Below are 6,000 nucleotides of genomic sequence, written 5' to 3'. Positions count from 1 at the left end.
GGGACTCAGCAGCTGGACTACCTCTCCACTCAAAGCCAGTGCAATGAAGTCACTGCTGCTCCCTGTCCAGGGTAACCAGTCGCTCCAGGGCATTCTCTGGGCTCTGTCCTTTACTGGAGGCATTAGGTTGCCCTCAGTTTGTCTAGGACAGCTCGCTCCTGTAGCTAAAGTGACCGTTGGGCTGATCCCATAGAGCTTCTATGGGGCAAGCGGCATGAGACTTCCTCCAGGAGGGTCTCCCGTGCTGTGAGGCCCCTCGGCAGGCGGGGAAGCTTGTCCTGTCCCCAGGTCCCATGGTGCATGGAGCATGTGAAATCGGGGATTGCATCAGGCTGGATGCAGTAACCCACAGGATGGGGGCTGGTAGTTTTCTGCTCTTGGGGTGGGGGAAGAGGCCTGTGGCTCGATTCTTCTGCTACCTCAGGGTGTGCTGGAGAGACTGGAGGTTTTGGTGCAGCGTGTCTGCATTAGGGGTTTACTGGCTCTGTTGGTGCAAATTTCCCCTACCTAGACCCCCCGAGAAGGCAACGACTTCGGGGGATGGAGGAGGGAGCCCCTCGCTCGCTGGGACGAGGTAAAACCAGCTTGTTCAGGATGTACAAACTGTCGTCTCCTGGGACCCAGGTGGGGAAAGCAAACGGGTTTCCTCATCAAACAGTCCCACCATCCTGTGAGCAGCTGAGGAGCCGGAAAGCGTCACCTTGTGACAGGCTGGCTCTGGGTTGCAGACAGAGGGCCACATCCCATCTTCCAGAGCCCAGCGGTGCTGGGGGGAAATGTCTCCACATTAGACAGCATCAGACACGAATGACTTCCCCAGCCCAACCCACTGGCATCACTTTTCATGCTTGTTCAGCTGGTGCCCAGCAAGACATCCTGGAGAAAGGCCATCCCAATAAAGTGAAGGGTGCCCGAGCGGAGCCGCTCCTCAGAGCTAATCAGACCACTCGTCGTCTCTCTATCCCAGGACACACCCATCACTCTCCATGCCACTGCTCTCTCCTGGTTGGAATCAGAAATGCTCAGCTGTGTGTCATTGGCCCTATACTGCTTATATGTAGTGGAGAGTCTCTGGTCGCTGAAGAGGCAAGGCCCTGGATTATTAGCAAAGCTATTAGGCCCAGATCCACAAAGAGATTTAGGCTCCTAACTTCCACTGGAATCAATCGCAACCCCTGCTTTTAGCGTGAAATGGAAATAGCAAGCAGCCTATGAGTGCAGGAAATGTGATTGGTCACAGGTGACTCCAGATTGGTCACAGCATGGGGAGCGACTCTCACACACTCTTCCCTGCAGTCTGATAAGCCGCCCCCCGAAGAAGAGGGCCTTGGGAGGAACTGGGCTGAATTTATTCTGCTTGGGGTGGCAGGTGGGAGGCCCTATTCACACCAGATCCCGTCCCGTGTTTGTCCTGGTAACCGGCTTCCTTCCTTGCTGGACATTCCTGAAGTTCGTTATTCGGTGAGCCAGGGAAGAGATTTAAGCCCAGTGATATGAAATGGCCAGGAGAGCTGCTCAGTGGGGCTGCTCTTTGTTCTGACCCCTGGAGGGAATATCCCGGGGGACTCAGAAGAGCCTGCTGCTGGCTCTCTCCTGCTGCACCTGCCCATCCTTGCAGAGCTGGGATACACGCAGCTGGGCTTCACCGGGGCCTTTCGTGCCACAGACCTAGAACCTCACCCCTGCCCTTTCCAGTGGGAGGCGGCAGGCTCGGGCCCTAGCCCAGCATTAGAAACGCACAGAGGACGGCGTCACAGAGACGGTAACCCTAATGCCACGGGACAGGCTCTTTGCAGCGAGGTAGCCCCCCAAGGAGCGGCCTTGCTCCTGAGGTGAGATCCCCTGCCAACCAGGAGCTCAGCTGAAGGGCCCCCTTAAACCGGTTCCCTTTTGGCTGGGTGGGAGCGAGGTAGAACTGCGAGGGGCCTGCTTGGGACAAACCCGGATCCCGCTCATGGGTGTAAATGGTGATGGAGAACCCAGCCCTGTTACTGGCGAAAAGGCGGCAGGTGGCCTGATCCTGGCTGTTAAATTTCAATAGCTGCCGAAGCCAAGCGTGGTCGCGTACTGCCACCACCTGGTCTGAATGCAGTTTGTTCTTTGCTTGCAGTGGGGCGGTAGCTGTGTGGGTGGCAAGATATTAGAGGGACAAGGTGCGGGGAGGCACCCGACTTCTGTGGGGGGAAGCAGGGGACAAGCTTTCAAGCTCCCCAGAGCTCGTCTTCAGGTCCATTGAAGTTGCTCCAATAAAAGATGTGATCTCCCACACAAGAGACAGGGCTTCCTGCAGGGGTCCCTGGGTGAAATCCCATGGCCTGCTTATACAGGCTGGTGAACGCTTCTGGATCTAACCCTATGGGCATGTCGAGTTACATGACTCACCTCTGTCAACACCATCTCCTCCCGATAATCCTTGGAGAGCAACATTTTAAACTTTAGTGCAATTGATTTAATGAGTTTTAAGGACCGAGAAAGCACGGAGCTGGTGTGCAGTGTGGATGGGAAGGAGAGAAGTAGGGCTATAGTAGCAGGAGAGGAGGAGGTGAGGTGTCCTAGACTTGGTAAGGGGAAAAGGATGGGGTTAGAGTGCCCCTCCGGGGTAGATGGGTCTAGCCCCACCTATGACCCTAGATAAGGATCACTGGGATTTGAACTCAGGTCTGTAGGGTTACTAGGAAACCAACAGTGCCCTACTGCCACCTGGTTGCACCCTAGGATGTTACTCCCGCAATCAACAGCTGTTGCACACTGCAGGAAGTTCCGCCTTGAGTGATCTGACTGACAGTTCCCTTAGTGATCCCTCATTGGCTCTTTGACCCTATATAAGCCCATGGGAAGGGGTGGGTCGTGTTCAGGGAGCTCGGTCGGTCGGTCGGTCGGTCGGTCGGTCGGTCGGTCGGTCGGTCGGTCGGTCGGTCGGTCGGTCGGTCTTTAGTGATGATTGCCCAGTGTCTGAGTTCTTGGTACTGACCTTGGCCCTCACTTGGACTCTGACTGACCCCTGGAGCCCCAACATGGACCCTGGCTTTCGCTCGGACCCTTGACTCGACTGGTGACCCTGATACTGGCTCAGACACCCGGCTTCTGGTCTGGCCTCCCTCTGCCCAGGGTCTTGACACCCACTTACTTCACCTCCCCAAGTGGAGAAAATGAACAAAGTCACATGAGGGGCTGGGCCTGGGGCAGACCCGGGCTTTCTGGGGTGGAGATGAGACAGACGCCTGGGGAGAGCTGCAAGGAAAGACCCCCAGGTAGGAAACGCTGGGTGTTGCTGCTCCATGGAGACACTCAGCAGAGCCCAAGAAGGGCTGGGGAGGGACGCAGACCCTCAGGCAGGAGGAGATGGGCCCAGCTTCAGAAGGGGGTGGAAGACTCTTGTTTGTTTTGGCCGTGGGTACCCTGGGTGGGATAGATGTCTCCTTTAAGGACTTGGCTGGAGGGCCAGGTTACCATGGCAACCAAACCTGGCTGCAAGGTGGGGAGATCTGACCTGAGTGAGGAGAAACTGAGGCAGCCGCTGCTAGCCTGAAGCCGGGCTGGGTGAGTGAATCTGTTATGGTGCCCTCTATATGGGGAGGGGAGGGGAGGGGGTTAATGTAGCCTACACCTGGGAATGGGTGACAAAGCCAAATTCTCTGCTGGTGAAAATGGGCCAGACTCCATGAAAGTCAATGTGACCCTGCTGCAACTGGTGACTTGGCCCGAGCCTGCGGCCTTTGTAGATCGGGTAGGAGGTGAATGAAAATGTGATGCTTTCATAAGAAGCAGTAGCCCAGCAGACAGAGGGGCTGGTCGTGTTTTCTCTGGCAACTTCAGTGAAGTGAAATTCGGGGGGTGTGAAATTAACAAAGCTGAGGGGCAACATGATTATGTCAAGCCTCCCCCGCCCCCACATCTGTCCCTTCTTCCCAGGCGTGGTTCAATCCCTGCTTTCGCGCTGGGAGTTGTCGTCTTAGGCAGCAGGCTTGCCGTCAGGGCAACAACAGCCTTCGTGATACAGGATGACCAGGAGCCAGCTGCAGTGTGTCCTAAAACAAACACATGCAGGACTTGCTTAGTTCAGGGTGAGGAGAAGCAGGAAAGGCAGGGATCACTGTGTGCAGCAGAGCCCTTCTACAACAAAACTCCTGTTAGGATCACGTGTCGCTCTGTCTCCCTAGCTGAAGTATCTGATTCATAGAATTTAGGCCCAGAAGGGACCATTGCACCATGAAGCCTGACCTTGTAAAGACATAGGAACCAGGACGCTTCTTGGCCCAAGTCACTACCCCTCTCCATTAGACCCCGCTGCCTTGCTCATAAGCCTGTGCACCTGGCAACTCGCTCCTGCAGGTTTTCTTCTGGCTACCTGCGAGGCAGAGAGCTGCGATCACCCCTCTTTACAGAGAGGTGAAGGGACTCGCCCCAGGTTACAGAAAAGGCCTGTAGCAGTGCTGGGAACAAACCTACATTTCCTGAGCACCATTCCCATCCTTATTGAAGGCAATCCAGGCCGTTGCCCATATCAGCCCCTAGCACTGCGCCTTCCCTGTGCCTGGCAGCAGGTTTCAGAGTTAAAATGAACAGGGGAGCTCATGCCTCTGGGAGCTGTTGTTTCAGGCTGCCAGCAGACTCAGGCAGTTCCACATCAGCAAGCTCTACTTTTCTCACAGAGGGATAGAAATCATACCTTTAAAAGGCAAGCTTGAGATTCTGTTGTAGAGCCACGAACCTGGGAGCGGGGCTCCGGACATTAGAGCCTACACCTGACAGGTTATCTGCCTCTGGTGCCAGCATTTCCCCTCATCAGGCTTGTTGCTGCAGGGTGTCCATCGATGGAGGTCAGGAGGGTCACTGCTCCCCCATGTGTGGTTTGCTAGGTGTGCCCCGGAAAGGAGGGGGTTTTTCCCTTGCTTAGAAGCAGGCTGCAGATAGGTCTGGTGCTGCATGGAAGGAAGAGAGGATGTTGCACTAGTGGTCTGGAATGCACGTCTACTGGGCTAGATGGCCCCCTGGTCTGACCTAGTAGGTCAAAGGATGCAGGGTTAAGAGTGGTGCTGAGGATTTATACAGCACTTGGCAAACAATGAACCCTCACAACCCCCCTAGCCACCAGGTAACCTCAACCCCTTTCCCAGACTGGGAGATTGGAACAGAGAGAGGAGGGGACCTGCTCAAGGTCACACAATAGATTAATGGCAGAGGTGGGACGGACATTCACCTCTCCCAGCCCTGGGCCCTGTGCCATAGCTAGGCAGGGCCTTTGTGGATTGGTGAGCTGGTCTGATATGCCAGGAGCCGGGCTGTGAGGCTAGCTATTGCTCTGATGTAATGGGGCCTAGATGGATGGCAGGAGATGGGGTCGGGGCATTGCATGAGGAGCTCGGCGCGTGGTGATTTCTGAGCCAAAATCTTCCTGTACCCAGAGCTCTCTGCCCATTAAGAATTCCAGCATGATGTAAATGACGCTTTGCATCTCACGTCACTGCAAAAACACCAGTGTGTCAAGCCAGGAGCCCCAACCCCATTTCACAGAAGGGGAAACTGAGGCACGGGTGGGGGAGCGGCTTGTCCGTGGTAAGGAAAGGAGGCAGGAAGAGAACCCAGGAGGTGTGACCCACCCCAGGAAATGATCACTTGCTGCCCCTGCCCTTTCGCTGCAGAATTCATAGCGGATGATGGTTGCTGATGTGGAGCTGTGGTTGTGGGAGGCCCATGCTGTGCACTTGTAGGGCAGGGGTTTCTCCGCCGGTCACAGGAGAAGCTGGAGAATGGACCCCTGAACAGGTGAGGCTCCTGCCTTCCCAGCGTGGGTCCAGCTGAAGGTCACATGATCTGTCCTCCCGGTCCCCGCCGTGCAGTTCAGTTCGAGGCTGCAGGTCCCTTCCGCCCAGCGCGATATCTGCAGGGCGAGGGAAGAGCCAGCCCCGGAGGCTGTTAGGGGATCATGTCAAAATACATCACGATGGATGAATCGAGGCTGACACCCCAGAAACAGTCTGTACGCATTCCTGGTCATCT

Source organism: Eretmochelys imbricata, chromosome 24, assembly GCF_965152235.1.
Source record: "Eretmochelys imbricata isolate rEreImb1 chromosome 24, rEreImb1.hap1, whole genome shotgun sequence".
Lineage (NCBI taxonomy): Eukaryota > Metazoa > Chordata > Testudines > Cheloniidae > Eretmochelys > Eretmochelys imbricata.
This window is presented reverse-complemented; position numbering follows the sequence as displayed.